At 40.5% G+C, this 20,050-nt stretch overlaps 1 protein-coding gene and 1 pseudogene; both read left to right on the forward strand.

The window, feature by feature from the left end:
- Window positions 1-20,050, forward strand: part of ZNF30 (zinc finger protein 30) — a 154,442-nt gene that overhangs the window by 36,257 nt on the left and 98,135 nt on the right.
- On the forward strand, window positions 16,706-17,699 carry LOC142432086 (2-iminobutanoate/2-iminopropanoate deaminase pseudogene; annotated as a pseudogene).

Below are 20,050 nucleotides of genomic sequence, written 5' to 3' on the forward strand. Positions count from 1 at the left end.
TGCACAAAATACAAGACAGAGCAAAACCAAGCAACAAAAGAAAACAAAACAACAACAATAAAGAAAAGCCTGTAAATAGTTCATCATCTGTTTGTTGACCTTTAGGAGTGTTTTCTGGTCAAGTCTGAAGGGGTGCCACATCCTGGCCCCAAAGTCTATTTTGGTTTTCCCTGAGTACTTCATTGCTCTGTTCCCCTTGCTGTTCTGTTGCACACTCTTAGTGTTTCACCTCAGTGTGGTGGGGTCATATCAGGCACAATTCCTGCATGTGTCTCCAGTGCTGTCCCCTATAGCACTATAGGTTAGTGAGGGACATCATGCCACATAGTGAGGCCGGCCCTGTGCTTTGGCTGCTCTGAATGGGATTATTGTCCTCAGGCGTGGTGGGCCAGGATGTGATCCACTCACTCTTCCTCCCTCTTCATTGTGCTCTGATCAGACATGTCCCTCTCCCTGAGCTATAGCGTCACTGCTGTCCTCTGAGAAAGGAATTATTCTGCAGGGATGGGGGCTGTCCATGTAGTTTGGATTGAGGATGGTCCCTCAGACCTCTATTGGTTCCCGGCTTCATGCCAATATATTGCATCCACATCTTGGAGCAGCAAGTTGAAGTCTGGTCCCTCTTTCCCTATGGAGATATAAACAAAACCCTGCCCTTAGTGGTTAGTGCCCTGTTCCCCACTACCCATGTCTTTTGCTTTCTTTTTTCCCCCTCCTTTTTAGTTGGCTACCATATGTATCCCTGGATTTTGTCTGGCCCCTGACATACTACCTGGACCTCATCCCAGGGATGTTTGTATACAGTAGCTTTTTCCCTATGCCCCTTTTGCATTTTTAAACTTACCTCAGCAGACTCATATTGTACTTGTCCTTTTGTGCTTGGCTTACTTTGCTTAGCATAATTTCCTCCAGTTAGTCTCATGCAGCAATGTGCTTCATGCATTCATCACTGCTTTTTAGGGATGCGTAGTCCTCCATTGTATGTATGTGCCAGTTTTTTAATCCATTCGCCTGTTGATGGAAAATTGTGAACTGTGCCACGATGAACATGAGCACAGATGTCTGGCCGTGATTTTTTTCTTGTCTCTTCTGGGTATATGCCCAGTAGGGGGATTGCTGGGTCATATTCCATCTATTTTAGATATCGGTGTGTTGCATTCACGTACTATAATTGTTGAGGCTGTGATTTCTTTTTTCATCTTTTGGAGCGTTTGGTTGACGTATTCAGCGGGTCTCTCGTTCAGGGAATATACGTTTAAAATGCTTAGTGGTTCTTTGTCTATCATTCTCTTGAGCATTATATAGTGTCCCTCCTTATCTCTTTTTATGGTTTGCACTTTATGGTCAATTTTATCTGAGATTAGGATTGCAACCCCTGCTTTTGTTTAATTGTTGTTTGCTTGATATACTTTTCTCCAGCCTTTGATTCTCAGCATATTTTTGTCCGGTTTTCATATCTTGAGATGTATTCTCCTGTAGGCAGCAGATTGATGGGCTGTGTTTTCTAAGCCAGTCTGCTAGCCTCAGTCTTTTAATGCCTGAATTCAGTCCATTGATATTCAGGGTTATTATCTCCATCTGTGGATTCTATGATATCATCTTAAACCTTTAGTGTTGAGTGTTTTCCTACCACCCTTTCTTGTGTGTGTGTGTGCGTGTGTGTTTCATTCCTGAGTTCTTTCCACCCTTAGGCCAATGCTATTTTGGTGGCTGTTTTCTCTTTGTTGCCCTTTGGGTGAGGTTGTTCTATATGGTGGTCTCTTTTTTATGCTTGATGAGTGCTGTTTCTCTGCCCATACTGGGTCGGCAAGGTTCTCTTGTAGGACTGGGTTTCTTTTAATGTATTCTTTGAGTTTTTCCTTTGTCTGGGAAGACTCTTACTTCTCCATCTATCTTCATAGATAATTTGGTTGTATAGAGTATTCTCGGGTTGGTGTTATTTTCCTTCAATTTTTGGAATATGTTATTCCACTCTCTCTTCTTCTTCATAGTTTCTGCTGATAGGTGTGAGCATATTCTTATTTGGGTACCTTTATACATGATTGCTTGTTTTTCCCAAGCTGCTCTAATGATTTTCTCCTTTTCCTCAAAGTTGGATAGTTTAACTATTATATACCTTGGTGACGTCTTATTGGGATTCAATCTGGCTGGTGTTCTTTCAGCCTCCTGAATGGTTGCCTGGTTTTCATTCATTAAGCTGGGGAAGTTTTCCTCCAAGAATTCTCTCACTATTTTTGCAGATGACTTCTTTATTGTGTCTGCCTCCAGTAACCTAAATATTTTGATGTTGTTCCTTTTCATAGCATCACACATAGATTTTAGGTTTTCTTCAGCTTCTCTGATGATCTCATTAGATTTTTGTTCAAGTTAAAGTCTGCTTGGCTGTCTTCTAGGTCACTGGTGCAGTTTTCTGCCTCCTCCAGGTGGTTGGTTATGTCTGTGAGTCTCCTATTAGTTTTTATTATCTCATCCCTAAGCTCTTGTATTTCCCTTTGGTGTATGGTTTTTATCTCCTCTATCATTTCATTCTTTTTCTGATTGTTTCCCTCATATCCTGTATGACTCCAAGCAGCATTCTGAAAATTTCTTTCTGTGGCAAATCAATGTTTTCTTCTTCTATGCACATTGTTAGGTTCAGGACATCTTCTGACATTGCCTTTTGTTTCTCTTGTTTTTCATTGAGGTTGTTGGGGCAGGTTGCTGTTTGTGTTGCGTTGTCTTAGAGGATCAAGGTGTCATTTCCAGAGAGTCAAAGAGCAGTGTGCTCTTTCTGGAAGACTCATAGGAATGTTTCTTCAAACTGCCTGCAGCTAATTTCACTATGGAATTGTCCTACTGTTTTATCCTCCTGTAGCTTCACTCTTTCGCTAGTCAACCAGTATTGGCTTATTTGGAGGGCAAGTTGGATGGTCCTCTCAGAGGATGCTGGTTGAATGGTTGTGAACCTGGGAGGATGGTGTTGCACTGGGTAATCTCACAAGAAATACTGATGGTGTGGCCCATGGCAGCTTGGGGTGTCACAGAGGGTTGTAAGGGTGCCTGCTGCAATGGGAGTGCCACAGAAGTCAGGAAGAAGGTGGGCAGGATTTCCCCAGCCACATGTTTAGCACAGCAGAAGGTGGGCGGGCAGAATTTCCCTCTGAGGAAGGTGGGCGGGATTTCCCTGGGGGAAGGTGGGTGATAGCCTTTCCCCAGCCTCAAGTTACACTGAAGAGTGTGGAGCTCTCCCAGCTGGGTGGAGTGCAGGTGTAAATACCCTAGGCTAAGGGGAGTGGCCTGAAGACCAGCAATGGGGTGTGAGATAAAAGGGAAGATAAAAAACAGCCCACTGAGACTGTGGTGGGAAAGAGAGAAGAGAGAGAAACAAAAGTAGTAATATAGTTGAGCCCCAATCCCTGATTGTGGGGCTGAAGGGGTTTAAACCTTTCCCCAAGGTGGTGGCAAGCTGTGATTGTGTTGGGATATAAAGCCCTTGGGCCAGCTCCAAATGATCCCAGCTCTAGCCAAGACAGTGGCGGGGCTGAGGTTAGACCCTAGCTGACCTCCACTGTGGTAAGCCAAAAGCCCCCAGCACTTCAGATGCTAGTGGATCTGTAACACTTATCTTTATGATGCTCCTCCTGTGACCCAGCAGTGTGGAATTTCCCTCTTAGTAACTCTCCAGTGCTGATTTCTGCAGAGTCTGTCTGGTATGTTATTCAATCATCATCTTGCCAGAAGTTCCCCTCCCCCCATGCACATTTCATTATAATATTTCACTTTTTCTTCTTGAGTTGCCCTTGGAAATTTTCTGTTCAATTCTTTGACATCATTGTTTCTTCTATTTGCCTCAGCTACTCTACAGTTAAGAGCAAGTTTCAGAGTCTCTTCTGACATCCACTTTGATATTTTCTTTCTTTCCTGTCTTTATAATGATCTTTTACTTTCTTCATGTATGATATTCTTGAAGTCATCCCACAGCTCATAAATTCTTCTATCATCAGTGCTCAATGTGTCAAATATGTTCTTGAGATGCTCTCAAAATTCACTGAGGGGACACAAATAAATGGGATGAAACAAAACAAGTAGAATGTTTAAATATAAAACTGATGGTCTACTCTGCAAACCTTCATTCAGTTCAAAATAAAAAGGTAAAACGAAATAAAACAAAAGCACTGGCTTGAGAGTCAAGATATATGGTTTCTTCAAACAAGATAATAATGAAATCAAGATAAAAATAACTTCAATAAGCACTCAGTTCAAAAAGTGATCAGAGAAGGGATGGAGGAGGTAAAGTGCCCATAACAATTCTGAATTCCAGTTAGGCATTCATAACTAGTTCTTTGATTAGAGTTTCCTGGGAATGATACTCTATGACACTTGCCTTGCCATATGTTCTTTGAATTAAATGTTTTGTTTTATCCCTTTGCCTGCACCTGACTAGTAATCTGTAATCCATAAAAGTAATCTGTGCCTGCATCTGACTAGTTTTTTAAAACCTGCTTTTAGGCTATAGGTGTTTGTGAATCCAAAGACCTCTTTTCATTTTGTATTGTTTATATGCCTTTAAGTTTTAACTTGAAGAGCTTCAAATGGAACAATTATTTTGAAACTGTACGTTTCTATGGGTCTTATAAACTTAGGGTTCATTCAATTAAACAATATACATATCCACAAGTTCTTCCCTCGATTGGACTTCCTATGAAGCTGCTATACAAAAATGACTTTAAGATTATTAAAGACCCAGCTCTTTCACATAAAGAGAGCTTGACTTCATCTTTACCCATGGGTCACAAATTCATAATGCACTTTAGATTTTATTTTCTTTCTCCTCAGAACCTATAAAATTTTGAGAACCCTTTGCTAACTGAAATCACTGTCCTGGAACCTTCTACATATCAGCTCCATTATATTTAAAATCTGAATTGTTTCTGCTCTTTAATTTTACTATTAAGGTTCTAGAAGATGACAAACAGCACCTTCTGCATTTTGCAGTAAAATTTTGTTAGCCAGATCATTAAGTTCACTGGGTATATTTCTCTTTCCACATTGCCAAAAGTGGAAAGTTTAGCTTTTCTAAACTTTAATGCCTGTACATAATAATGAAGGTCATTTTTGTTAGGATTCTCCAGAGTGATAAAATCAGATTGCTAACAATTATATATATAGATAGATAGATAGATAGATAGATAACACAAGAAATTAACTGTTAAATTATATACAGATAGATAAATATATAATACAAGAAATGAACAGTTAAACTATAAAGCAGTACAAATGGCTCAGTGCAACTCACTCCCATGAAAGAGTTGTGAGACACTGGCAGTACTTCAAGTCTTGAGGGCCACCAGGTATTCCTCTGTAGAATGAGCTAGGCTATCTCAGACAGGCAGCAAACAGCAAGGCATGTCACCAACTGTCAGCTAGGTCACCAATCGTCAGTCCCCAGCTCCAGAGATATACATTCCAATTCTCTGGCAAGGCAAGTCTTAAAGGGACCTCAAATTACAGCGACACAGTTCACAGGTTAGGTGTCCCACAGGTAGTGTAGCTTGCAAATTGAGGCACAGAACAAGCTAGGTAGCCTCACACTAGTCCGATGATCAAAGAGTGAGAGACAAGAAAGGAGAGGTTCACCGAGCCATTTATCACTCCGCTCATCAATTAATCCCGCATGTGTTTATCGACCAGGCTGGCACAATAAAGTATCTCAATCCACCCCTTGCCAACCTGGCACCTGTACACAATTCTTTAGCCATATATACTTACATAATTTCCGGACAGTGATCAAATCACATTTATACTTATTATCAATCATCTATCATACATATAAATGAAAACACAGAGTTCAATTGTATCTGATATATCATAAAAAGAAAATACATTGACAATTACAAACCTTGCTTTAGCAATTGATCACATGGTTGTAACTGATAAGTAAAACTACCTTCTTCTACTACCCATTCTATATTACCTTTGCCCTCGGCCAGCACCTCAGCTGGCTGTGGTTTTTTGCCTGGTGGGGTGACCCAGACCTTCATTCCTGCGGGATCTGGATCATTATAATTCCTGTCAGGATTGGGTTGCTGTAATTTACCATTTATTTTAATCACAGGGCATGGTAGCACTAAGAGTCGGCCTATGGGATCTTCTGGATTCCAGACATATTCTTCTTAACCTCCATTATATAACACCAGTCCAATTTCTCCTTGGTAATTAGGATCAAACACACCACTTAGTACAGTGACACCCTTCTTGACCTGTTGATCCAAAGGCATCATTTCAACAGAGTCCAATAACATTATCCTTACTTTCTTTTACACATCACTGTAATTCCCCTTATGAGCCCTGGTGGTATACTGGTTACACATTTAAACAGTGATCTGCATAGTTGGAAGTTCAAAACCACCAGTAGCTCCATGGAAGAGAGACTGGGCTTTCTATTCCCATAAACAGTGACAGTCTTGGAAACCAACAGGGGTCGCTATGACTTGATGGCAGTGAGTTTAGTTTTATGGTTTGGTGAACCCTCTTAAAGCCCATGCCTTTCACTAAAAATTTCTTCAAGGCCATCCCAGCAGAATGCAACATAAGTTTTGTACTTCACACACGGTACCAAATTCTGTTCCAGTTACTATTACTGCATAAAAGCCACCCCAAATTTAGTGGAGTAAAACAATCCTTTTATTATGGTCACAGATTCAATGGATCAATAATATGTTCCAGGCATGGCAATTCTACAGCCTCAGCTTCAAAGTCTCAAAGAGCTAACGGATGACTAACTCACCCAGGGGCTAAAAATATCTAATAAAAATTTTACTACCATAACTGGGGACAAGTTTATTATGACTCAAAGGCTAAGCTTGGTTGCAGCTGTCAGCTGAAATGCCCACAGATTAACTACCCATGTTTCTTGGACTGTTCACAATATAGCAACTGGCTTCTGTAAGGGAGCATGCAAAGAAGGAAGTGATCAAGTGTTTTTTTTGTTTTGTTTTTAATTTTTTTTGATCAAGTGTTTTAAACTGTAGAAACTTCCCAATGTTTATGACCTGGTCTCATAAGCTCTGTGGCATCACTTTTATTGTATCCTATGGTTGTGATCCACAAGGTCCATACTTCAAAATCACCAGCCTCTCTGTAGGAAAAAGACAGGGCTTTATACTCCTGTAAAGAGTTACAATCTGTATGAGCCCCAATAAAATGATTTATTAAATTTAAAAAAAGAGTTACAATCTTGGAAACCCACAGAGGCAGTTCTACCCTGTCCTATAGAATCACTATGAGTTAGCATCAACTCAGCGACAGGGAGCTTGGTTTCAGTTTATTATGCAGTCACAAGTCTATCCAGGTTCAAGAGGAAGATATATGGACACACATCTCAATGAGACAAAGGTTCACAAAGGAACTCTCTTGTGCTCCTTCATATTGTCAAAATCTCTTTTGCCTACACTACACCTAGTAACCACATAAGTACTTCCCACTTTCTGTACATTTAGGAATGTTGTATAAATGGGAACCATACAGTATATAACATTCTGGGGATTTTGTCATTTAACATAATGAAATAAATATCATTTGAAGTTATTGCATATATCAACAGCTAGTTCCTTTTCATTTCGAAGTAGAATTTCATTTTGCTGATACAACATGCTTTATGTAATATCTCAAGATATATCTTAAAATACAATGCTGTCTGTGATAGGATAATACATACACATCCATAAGGAAGACTAGTTGATACAATTATCATTCAGATTAATACATCAATCCCTAAAACCAATAACAAATTGAGGCATTCTCAACTTCCTCCATCTGAAATGTATCAAATATGCAATCAAGATGCATTTATAACTACTGACAGTTGAATTGTTAAATTTGACATCAAAGTTGTCAATCGTTAGAAAACATGGCCTTACTGGAGATCCCCTCATAGAGGGGCTTAGGAGAGGAGATGGGTCAGTCAGGGTGCGATGTAGTACCGATGAAGAACACAGCTTTCCCCCAGATCCTGGATGCTTCTTCCCCCCAACTATCATGATCCAAATTCTACCTTGCAGGGCTGGATAGGGCAGAGGTTGTACACTGGTGCATATGGGAGCTGGAGTCACAGGGAATCCAGGGTGGATGATACCTTCAGGACCAGGGGTGTGAGGGGCGATACTGGGAGGGTAGAGGGTGAGTGGGTTGGAAAGGGGGAACTGATTACAAGGATTCACGTGACCTCCTCCCTGGGAGACGGACGGCAGATGAGGGGGGAAGGGAGACTCCGGATAGGGCACGATATGACAAAATAACAATCTATACATTATCAAGGACTTATGAGGGAGGGGGGAGCAGGGAAGGAGGGGGGGGGAGAAGAGGACCTGATGCAAAGGGCTTAAGTGGAGAGCAAATGCTTTGAGAGTGATTAGGGCAAAGAATGTATGGATGTGCTTTATACAATTGATGTATGTATATGTATGGATTGTGATAAGAGTTGTATGAGCCCCTAATAAAATGTTGGGGAAAAAAAAGAAAAGAAAACATGGCCTTGGTGTCAGAAACAAAACTGGAGATCACAGGATAGAACTTTGCAAGACTAATGAATTTCTTTCAGTAACAAAGAGCTGACCATTGACCTATAGGGTCACTATGAATCAGAACCCCCCCAATAAATGTGTTTAGTTTTTTAACTTTTTGGTGGGCCTCAGCAGATGGAAATCACAGATACCAAATTGACCATAAAGAAGCTCGATATCATCCACCAAAACAAGGTCAACAATGCAACAGGCTATCAATTGCTCATATATGAGTTCAGGTTGAAGCTGAAGAAAATTAAAACAGGTCTATGAGAGCCAAAATACAACCTTGAGTCTATCTAACTTGAATTTAGAGCTCATCTCAAGAACAGATTTGACACACTGAACACTGAGGAATGAAGAAAGCAAAAGGTCATTAAAACATCAGGAAAGAAAGAAAAGACCAAAAATGTCAGAAGAGACTCTGAAACTTGCTCTTGAAAATAGAGTAACTAAAGCTAATGGAAGAAATGACCAAGTGAAAGAACTGAATAGGACATTTCAAAGTGCAGCTAGAGAAGACAAAGTAAAGCATGATGAATAAATGTGCAAAGATCTTCAGGTACAAAGCAAAAATAGAAGAACACACTCAGCATACCTCAAGCTGAAAGAACTAAAGGAAAAAAAATCAAGCCTCAAAATGCATTATTGAAGGATATGGCAAAATGTTGAATGATGTAGGAAGCATACAAAAAAGATGGAAAGGAACATATAGATTGCCAAAAAGAATTGGTCAACATCCAACCTCTTTAAGAGGTAGCATATGATCAAGAATCCATGGTACTGAAGAAGTCCAAGTAGCACTGAATGCATTAGTAAAACACAAGGGCCTGGAAATTGACAGAAAACTAAATGAAATATTTCAAAGAACTAATGCAGCACCACAATCAAGCACTAACTAGTTTATGCCAAGAAATATAGAAGACTTATATAAACAACCATTTCGGTGTCACCTGGTGTGGTCTGCACCCGCCCTGCATCCCCACTCCCACTTCCACCCCACCCCTCTAGTGATGCCACTGGAGAAAAATGTTTTCTCCAAAGGAGGCAGGAGGTGGCTCCCTCTGCTGGTGGGCTAGAAGGTGGGGGTGAGGGAGAGACATTGAGACACAGAAGAATGAATGGGTCTCAAGTTGGCCTTTTTTTCTCTCAAAGTAGGGTTGTGTGTGGGTATGTGTGTGTGTAATAAAATCGTCTGAAATTTTAAGAAATAAAATTTGAATTTTCATATTGCAAAAAAAGAAATATAGAAGACAACTACCTAGCCAACTGGTGTGCTTGTAAGAGGTAACTTTAAGGCAGCACTATTATGGGAAGATATAGTGAGGAACAATATTAATTGTGAGAATGTGATTGTAACTCATCTCCAACTCCCATGGATGAAGGCCTTGCTCCACCCAAGAATCCCAGCCTGCCAGGCTTCTTAATATATGAGAATAAAAGATTCATCCATTCATACCTTCAGGACCAGGGGTGTGAATGGCAATACTAGGAGGGTAGAGGGAGAGCGGGTTGGAAAGAGGGAACCAATTACAAGGATCTACATGTGACCTCCTCCCTGGGGGATGGACAACAGAAAAGGGAGTGAAGGGAGATGTTGGACAGGGCAAGATATGACAAAATAATCATTTATAAATTATCAAGGGCTCGTGAGGGAGGGGGGTGGAGAGGGAGGGAGAAAAAAGAGGACTTGACGCAAAGGGCTTAAGTGGAGAGCAAATGCTTTGAAAATGATGTACTTTGAAAATGATGTACTTTACACAATTGATGTATGTATGGATTGTGATGAGTTGCATGAGCCCCTAATAAAACGTTTAAAAAAATTCATCTGTATACACTCTCTTCCAGTTCTCTGCGTTCCACACCGTCTAAAGCAGCAGTTCTCAACCTGTGGGTCGCGACCCCTTTGGGGGTCAAACAACTTTTTCACAGTGGTCACCTAAGACCATGAGAAAACATATTTCCAATGGTCTCAGGAACCAAGGCACCACTCCCCTATCCATGTCCAGGCGGGTCCGCTCATATGCAGATATCCCCACATACAAGTACCTGGAGTGAAGACTTGCTACCCATGCGACACCATGCTTCAAGACAACATTTCATTGATTTGTCATTAGAAATAAGTATTTCACAATACAGAATTACATATTGTTTTGTGATTAATCACTATGCTTTAATTATGTTCATTTTGTAACAATGAAAATACATCCTGCATATCAGATATTTACATTATGATTCATAACAATAGCAAAATTACAGTTATGAAGTAGCAACAAAAATAATTTTATGGTTGGGAGTCACCACAACAAGAGGAATTGCATTAAAGGGGCATGGCATTAAGAAGGTTGAGAACCACTGCTCTACAGCCTTCTCCCTATCCCTCCAGCCTAATCATCTAAGCATGTTTCAGTTGGTATGAAAACCATTATCTTGTTTTTACTTTATAAGCATGGTCTCATACAATATTTTTCCTTTTGTGATTGACTAACTTGGGTCAACATAATGTTCTTCAAGTCCATCCATTAGGTGCTTCAGTTTCATAATTACCTTTTAATGATGGGTAGGATTCCATTTTGTATATGTAGCAAAGTTTATTTATCCATTCTTCTGCTGAAAGACATTTAGTTTGTTTCCATCTTCTTGCTATGGTACACAAAGCAAAGGAATTACTGAGTTATATGGTACTTCTATTCCCAATTGTTTGAGGAAGCGCCCTATCACTTTCACAGCAAATGCACATTTTTACAGTCTCACCATGACTAGAGCACTAATTACTTACTATTGTTTGTTTATGATAGAAAGGAAACTAGCTGATTCATGGTATTTACCACTTAACTTGTTTACCACTAACTTGTTTACCTGGTAAAGGAAACTGGTCAAATCATGATGATGCTAACTATGATGTCAATAAATAATGTAAAAGTAGCCCCCAAAAGGTCGCAGAGCCCAGACCTCCTGTGTGGAGAGTCTTAGCCTGAGGGGAGTACACCTATGATGTAGCCTTAATGTGTGCAGTGAATATTGATTCTAACTAGTTGATAGGACTTTATGTTTGATCTTTGAAGTGTATTCATGGAAATAAGTTTCTGCTTAGATTGCTGAATGTATTTGTTGAAATGAAACTTATCTGGATAGCTCCCCTGTTTGAATACAGTGTGTCAAACATTATTGAATGTCTAATCGAGTATTGTCTTGAGTGCTCGTGACATATTGGCGTAGTCAGCGTGTTGGGCTTGCTAAAAACCTGAAAGGGGCACCATTGTGCATAAGCCATCTAATTCCTGTATCCTCTATGTGCAAGCTGTCTGATTCCTATATCTGCTGTGCATAAGCCATCTGATTCCTGCATTGTGCAGAGACTGAAAAGACACAGCCAGTTCGGAATAGAGACTGAAAGCACACAGCCGTGGAGCTGGCTTTTCAAGCCTAAAAGAATCAATGTATAATATCAAAGCAAAAATATATTTGAAAACTAATATTATACCTATATGATAGAAGTCACTCCTATTGAGCAGAGGAGCAAACTAACATATTATCTGAGATAGCTGCAAAGATATTTATTGTTAGAAAATTGGCTAAATGTTTACAATATTAAAAAACACAGAATAAACCTATGGACATACCAATAGGAAGTCCATGGGGGCAAATCCAAACAAATAGTAGAAAATAAAGACAACACCAGTTGGTTTAGATTTAAGAAAACCTGAAGATTTAAAGCCCATATTAGAATGAGCAGACAATTATGTGACCAATTACATCCAGATCTCACTAAAGGAAAGTGTTTGGTTGCAAGGCAATTAAAAAAACTAAAGTTAAGTGATAATAACTCACTTAAGGAAAAACCACCGGCAGAAGCCTGCCCTCGCACAGTTAGAAAGATCAGGAAGACAGTGTTAGGCAGCAAGGAAGACACACTGGAGATGACAGGATGTTCAAGAAGGACTATAAAAATCTATAACAAGATTTGGGACAGAAAAATAGATCAGACACAGACTGGTAGATGCACCTTTCAGACAAGGGAGCCAGCTCCATAAATATTACAGGAAAGAAGTGGTAAGTATCCTCACAATTGGTGAAAATCATGAACTACAGGACATGTTAGGAACACTCTATGAAGAAAATCCAGGGGTGGTTGGAACTTGATGGCACTAGGTCAGTGAAGCTATAAAAAGAGTAGAGCCTTATATTGACATAGCATGGTATGCCGATAAACAAAAATGGCATAATCATAGAGAAACACTTCTGGTGTTATTAAAATGATGTATTACAATGATGTATAGGGCACACCCACAGAAGGGCATGCCGATGAAGCCATGAAAAGAGCCTTCCTGACAGGTGTGCCTGACAGCCTGAAAATGGCACACGCATCCTCACTTCAAGGATGCCATACGGCGGGAGATATGATAAAAATGTAATCCAGTTACATAAAGACCTAGGCCTGGGACAACCTAAGATTTCATGTGCTGCCCAGATATCTAATAGAAGGCAGCAGGGTCAGGGTTACAGCCAAGCAGACTGACGCTATGACTATGATGCTGACAAGAACTATAATAGACCCAACGAACAATAATAACAAACCAGCCCACCCCAACACGTTCCCGAACAACAGAGGCAATTACAGATAAAAAATACAGGGGACCTTCTTAAGGAAACAGGCCTGCCCCGAGGAACTTCCCCAACTACAAATCAGATCAATACTGACCTCCAGCGCCTGGCCCACCAAGAAGAATGGGATTCTCTAAAAAACAAAATTAAGACCAGTCTCGGTCTCACTCTCAGAACAATTTTTAAACTTTGATAATAAACCATATGTAAACTTCACATATACAGTGCTGGGCAAACAACACAGAGATCAGATTTTAATAGACACAGGATCACAAAACTTCATAAGGAAGTGAAATGAAACAGGAAATAATGTAATAAAGATCAAGGGGGTCATCAATACCTCTACAGAAGCACATTGGCTACCAATAAAGTGGCATGTTTCCAGAACTAATATTAGGGGAATGATAGGCACCAACCCAAATTCACCCAACATAGTGGGCAAGGCTGTATTAACAGATATATTTCCCCAATGGCTTCTAACCAAGCACTTAAAAGAAGTCACATGCTCGTTGGCACAAGTAAATATCCCACCAATCTTACTACCGCTGCCCACAACCCAGCACTGGATCACTCAATATCCATTACAGGGTGACTACCAAGAGATTCCTGGAAAGATCCAGGACCTCTTAAAAGAAGGAATGATACTGAAACATTCCACATTTAAATATAATTCCCCAGTATAGCCAGTCAAAGAACCCAATAGACAATATCGATTAATGATTGATTATAGAAAACTAAATGAAAATCCCCCAAATAATAAGCAACTTATCAGATGCACTAAGAACAATCAATTTAATAGCAACTACAGGATTAAAATATTTCACAACGATAGACATGTCAGACATGTTCTTCGCAAGCTGGACAGATGAAAAATAACAAGAATTTATGTCATTCACCACATAGCAAAACATACAATATAAGTTTTTCAGATTACCACAAGAATACCTAAATGGCTCTGCCATAGCACACTCCACTCTAGCTGCACACATTCCGGAAATGCCAAAGGGATCAAAAAATTTTCACTACATAGATGACACACTTCTAACAAACAACAAGACAAATTTAGGAGAAGATTTAACTTTTCTAATCCACAAATTAATGCACAAGGAATGGATAATCAATAGAGAAAAAGTACAAGAACCATTTTATATTCCTGTAAAATTCCTAGGCATACAATGGTGCTCAGACGGTCAACAGGTACCATAATCAACAGGTACATGATAATCAACAAAACAGATAGCATCCAACCCCAACTAATAAGAAAGAAGCACAAAAATCGATGAGGATTATTTGGATATTGGAAATCACACATGCCTTTTTTACTATGACTCTTGAAATACATGTATAAAATAACCAGAAAGTTCCAAAACTTTGAGTGGGGACCAAAGCAAAAAACTAGCTTTAAGTTAATAAAAGAATAAAAGGAAAACCAAATGCTTGCAAACCCAAACCAGGAGACGACATAAGAATAGACACACTGTTCCATGATGATTACGGAACATGGGTGATATATTACAAGAACACACAAGTTCCTAAATATATACCATGAAGATTTTATACACAAAGATTCCCATATTCTCAAACCAAATACTCATTACTTGACAAATGGATCTGAACCGCTTTAGTGGCCCTCCAACAGTCTGAACCACACACCAATGGGAAGAGTGTCACAATAAGAATGCCCCTACCCATTTTACAATTGGTAAACCTTAGCCCCGACCAAATGAAAAGCACAAGCCTGCATCCTAAGCAGTTGGCCTGGAGATGGTACAAACAAAACAGGCAAATAACCACCCAAGGCAAGCCAGGGGCGATCCTCAAAGAACTAGCACAAGCTGAAGTAGAGCTCCCTGAAATAACAGGAGAACCAGTACGTCCCTTGTCTAACATAGGTAATGAGGTCCCGAGTTTGCTCTCCACTTACAAAATGCTTGGTTCACAGCCAGAACAGCATTACCACATGGAAGGCAACAACGATCAAGATGCCAGGACTTGTGACCCTAAGGGAAGAGAGAAAGACAAAATCAGCCCAACATGCAGAGCTAATAGCATTAAACGTGGCCATAGAATATTCAATGTCTAGAGCTGAACAGGTGATGCACTTATTCACACATTGTTAGGCAGAAGCAAATGGTGTAGCCTTACGGGCAGGTAAATGGACAAGAAATAACTTTGAAATAAATGGAGCAAAAATTTGGAGTCAGGAAATTTGGAAAGAGTTATATGGGTATCAAGATTGAATCCACTTATTAATCAAACACGTGTCAACCCACTCAAAGACAGACACTTTTGATGTAAAATATAACAATAGGGCTGATATAGCAGCCAAAGTAACAGTAACCACAAGAGGAAATAGATACGAATATAGCAAGGATAAAAGATCAATTTCAATGAAGAAAGAACCTAAAACCTACAAAAATACAACACAGCAAGGCAGAATAGCCAATAGGACAAATAAAACAGACAGGGACAGGCCAGATCAATAGATACTAACCCCACATGATATACCAGAAATACATTACAAACTAGGACACCAGGCAGCCATGCCATGTACACCTGGACAACAGAGAGGGATATCACTTGTACTCAGCATGACATAAAAAGGGCACTCCACAAATGCACTTCATGGGGGATGAAACCCCCAAGTCCCCATCAACCCTTATGTTCCACAGCTAGGGAAGAGTCGCTATTCAACCAAGCAATACAAATAGACTACCCTGGTATGCATGTGTCCTTGTGGACAAATATTCAACAATGACATTGGCACATGCCTGTAAACCGGCCAATGCCATGAGTACAATGAGAGCCTTAAATAGGTGGACACACGCCTATGGCTTGCCCAAAACAATACATGCGGGAAACTAACATTAAGGGAAATATGACTTGGACTCTATTCCCTAACTTATAACAGAGGGAATCTGGAAGGCTAGTATTCCATGGTAGGAAAGCCACCATTTTGGTAAAAGTCCAAGAATATTATTCCGCTTTAAATAGCATTCCCACAGATTCTCCCCTAACAGCTATGCTGCCTTAAAGTGAGCACATGGTTGATTTTATCGCCCTACAGAAGCAGACATCCTGTTACTAACTCCTCTCACTGTGTCAATGTCACCCAGACTCCCTGCCTCCCCCTCCCCCCCCATACCTTCCCTCAATGCAGGTATTAGGTTTCCTCACCTGTGAGCTCAGGGACCTTACTGTAGTTACCACCCACCTTGTGACATATGTAACTACTGAATATGCATGTCTTATGGCTACCTATAAATCCCCCAAGATAGTAAAGACACTCCACCCCTCTCTCTCTTCTCTCCACCTCTCTCTCTCTTCTCCCACCTCCACTTGGACAATCAAGAGGGGCTGAGGTGAGCATGCGTCCATAAAGTGTGTCTGACTCCTTTTATTTTACTCTCTCTCCCATCTTGTATGACTTCACTATGATCACTATGTATTATAAGCGTCCAATTGTGCCTACTGACCCTTTGGCTTTTAGAGGCTGGTTTCCTCTGACAGATAGAATCAGATAATGTATCACTCTTTAAAAACAAAACAGTATGAGTTCCGAGAGAAGGACGGAGGTTGCCGTAGGTGCTCGCTCTTTCCAGGCTCCGCTGGGCAGAAAGCGTTTGCCATGTCGTCCTTGATCAGAAAGGTGATCAGCACCACCAAGGCCCCGGGGGCCATTGGTCCCTACAGTCAAGCCGTGATGGTCGACAGGACCATGTACATTTCGGGACAGGTGGGTCTGAACCCGTCAAACGGACAGCTTGTGCCAGGAGGAGTGGTAGAAGAAACCAAGCAGGCTCTTACCAACATGGGTGAAATCCTGAAAGCTGCCGGATGTGACTTCACCAATGTGGTCAAGACGACTGTGCTGCTGGCTGACATAAATGACTTCGCCACCATCAATGACATCTATAAGCAGTATTTCAAGAGTAGTTTTCCCGCTCGAGCTGCTTACCAAGTTGCTGCTTTGCCCAAAGGGGCCCGGGTTGAAATTGAAGCCATAGCGATCCAAGGACCAATCTCATCAGCATGACTATAAATGGGACCGGTGTTGTGGAGCGCCTGGGATTTTCAAACTTTCTTAAAATTAACACTTAGGTTTTGTAATCAATGCTTGAAGTGGAAGCTTGACCAAAATAATCTGATGATTTTGTGTGTGTGGAAATTCCCCTGTAAGGGGTGAGTTGAACATGTGTTGAAGATCAGACGAATTTAATTGTTGATGTTATAACTCACATTTATTTGTAATCATTGATTGTGGACGAAGGTTCATTCATTACATAGTTACTCAGATGAATCAAAGTAACAGGAAACAATGTGTAGGAAAGATGTTACCCTAGCGGATAAATCAGAGTACACCAAATCCAATTAAGTCTTACTAATATAGTGAGGTATCACCCTCGTGTCAGATCCATGATTCTGCTTTTACTTGAATAAAATTAAAAGTGTCTAAGTTGAATGGCAGAAGCAAAGAAGAACGTGGACCAAAATTTTAGAGAGCTGTTTCTCTAATGGAAATAAAACAGATGTGCAAGTTTAAAAAAATAAAAACCAGTATGGGGGTGGATTTTAAATAATGACATTCAATGGGTTTTTCACTTAACATACAATCCAATGGCCATGGAATTATACACACTCAAATCTATGCAAGCTACACTGGATGAATGCACAATAATATTAAATAATAGGCCTAGACCACATCAGCTGAGCCCAATAGACAGGATTAAACACAATACAAAGGATATTACATTTAATATTACTTCATGTAAACCAATAACACAGAGTCCAAAAATATGGGTAAAAGCAAAAAGGGACAACTCAGTGAGCAAACATGAAATAATAGCCCAATATGACCCATCCACAGTATGGATGACAGGAGATAAGAGAGATTTACAATAACACAAATAGCCTGCAGAAGCTACTTAATGCTTCCCTTTCTTGCCAAGCAATCGCCATCTGTCAGGAGACCAGCCTCTAACAACCGAAGGGTCAGTAGGCACAATTGTGCAGTTACAATATATGAAGATTATAGTAAAGTCATAGAGAATAGGAAAGTTAGGAGAGAGAATAAAAGAGTCAGACACATTTTATGGTAACATGCTCACCTCAGCTCCTCTTGGTAGTTCATGTGACATTGGGAGAATTTATAGAATTACTATCCTGGGATATTTATAGGTAGCCTTGCATATCCAGTAGTTACAAACATCACAAGTGGGTGGAATCTACAGTAAGGCCCCTGAGCTCACAGGTGAGGAAACCTAATATCTGAATTGGCTGACACAGTGGGAAGAAATAGCAACAGGTTGTCTGATTCTATAGGGAGATAAAATCAACCATGTGCTCACTTGAAGGCAGTGTGTTAGTCTGGGTACTTTAGAGAAACAAATCCACAGAAATTCATGTATAAGAGAGAGTTTTATAAAAAGTTTAAGTGAGCATCAATAAGACATCCCAACCCAGTGCTGCCCAAGCCCACAAGTCCAACACTAACCCATTTACCTAAATGTCCAACACCAATCCACAAAGTCCTCCTCCATCTCACAAAACAGACGCAATGATGCTGACTGCAGGAGGAAACCTGAGTCAGTGAATGTGTAAACATCTCAGCGCTGGCAGGGGTCTCCACACGGCTGCTCCAGCACCCAGGGCTGCATTGGGGCAGGTCCACGTGGCTTCTCCTCAGGGATGTCTTGCAGGAAGTGAGTCTCACCAGCTAAAGCAGGGAACTGGCTAAGGCAGCCGCACACTGGTCCCACCATCAGCAAGCAAGAGACCCGAGAACTTGAAAGGCAAGGCTCACCGAGACATTTATCCCTCCGCCCTTCAATGAACTCCACATGTGTTTATCAGCCAGGTTGGCACAATAAACTAACTCAGGCAGCATAGCTGTTAGGGGAAAATCTGTGGGAACGATATTGAAAGCAGGATAATGTACTTGGACTTTCTGTCTAACTTACCAAACTGGAGGCTTTCCTACCGTGGAACACTAGCTTCCCAGATTCCCTCTGTTCTAAGTCAGGGAATAGAGTCCTAAGTCAGAGAATATAGTCAGGGAATATAGTCCTAAGTCAGAGAATATAGTCAGGGAATATAGTCCTAAATCAGAGAATATAGTCAGGGAATATAGTCCTAAATCAGAGAATATAGTCAGGGAATATAGTCCTAAGTCAGAGAATATAGTCAGGGAATATAGTCCTAAATCAGAGAATATAGTCAGGGAATATAGTCCTAAGTCAGAGAATATAGTCAGGGAATATAGTCCTAAATCAGAGAATATAGTCAGGGAATATAGTCCTAAATCAGAGAATATAGTCAGGGAATATAGTCCTAAGTCAGAGAATATAGTCAGGGAATATAGTCCTAAGTCAGAGAATATAGTCAGGGAACATAGTCCTAAGTCAGAGAATATAGTCAGGGGATACATTTCCCTCAGTGTTAGTTTCCCACAACCATCTTCATAACAACTCTGTGGCGAGCAGTTGAGACAACCTGCATAATTATAGGATTACAAGACAATAGTGTAGAAATATTATGGGTAAGGTTATTCTGGAATCAAATACCATTGCTCCATTATGTGCTTACTGAGGTGTATTATCACAACCACCATTCTCATTGGTGCATGGCTTTTGGCATATTCGCTCACCGAGCACTACATGATCTGCCTCAACAGAAACTGCACAACAGCAATGGAACCGAGCTGTGCCCGTATCTCTAACTACACCTTTTGCATCTTAGATACCCTGACGGGCATATTCAGGCTAGACGATATCCGGACGGGAACATCCTGGATCCATATTACACAGTTACTGCAGATCCAGGCCACACTCCGGGGACCTGACAACTCTGCTTTCACAACGGACTCATTTGAAATTCAACTGCTCATGAAATTGTACTCCACCATA

The sequence above is a fragment of the Tenrec ecaudatus genome, chromosome 18, assembly GCF_050624435.1.
Source record: "Tenrec ecaudatus isolate mTenEca1 chromosome 18, mTenEca1.hap1, whole genome shotgun sequence".
In the NCBI taxonomy this organism is placed as follows: Eukaryota; Metazoa; Chordata; class Mammalia; order Afrosoricida; family Tenrecidae; genus Tenrec; species Tenrec ecaudatus.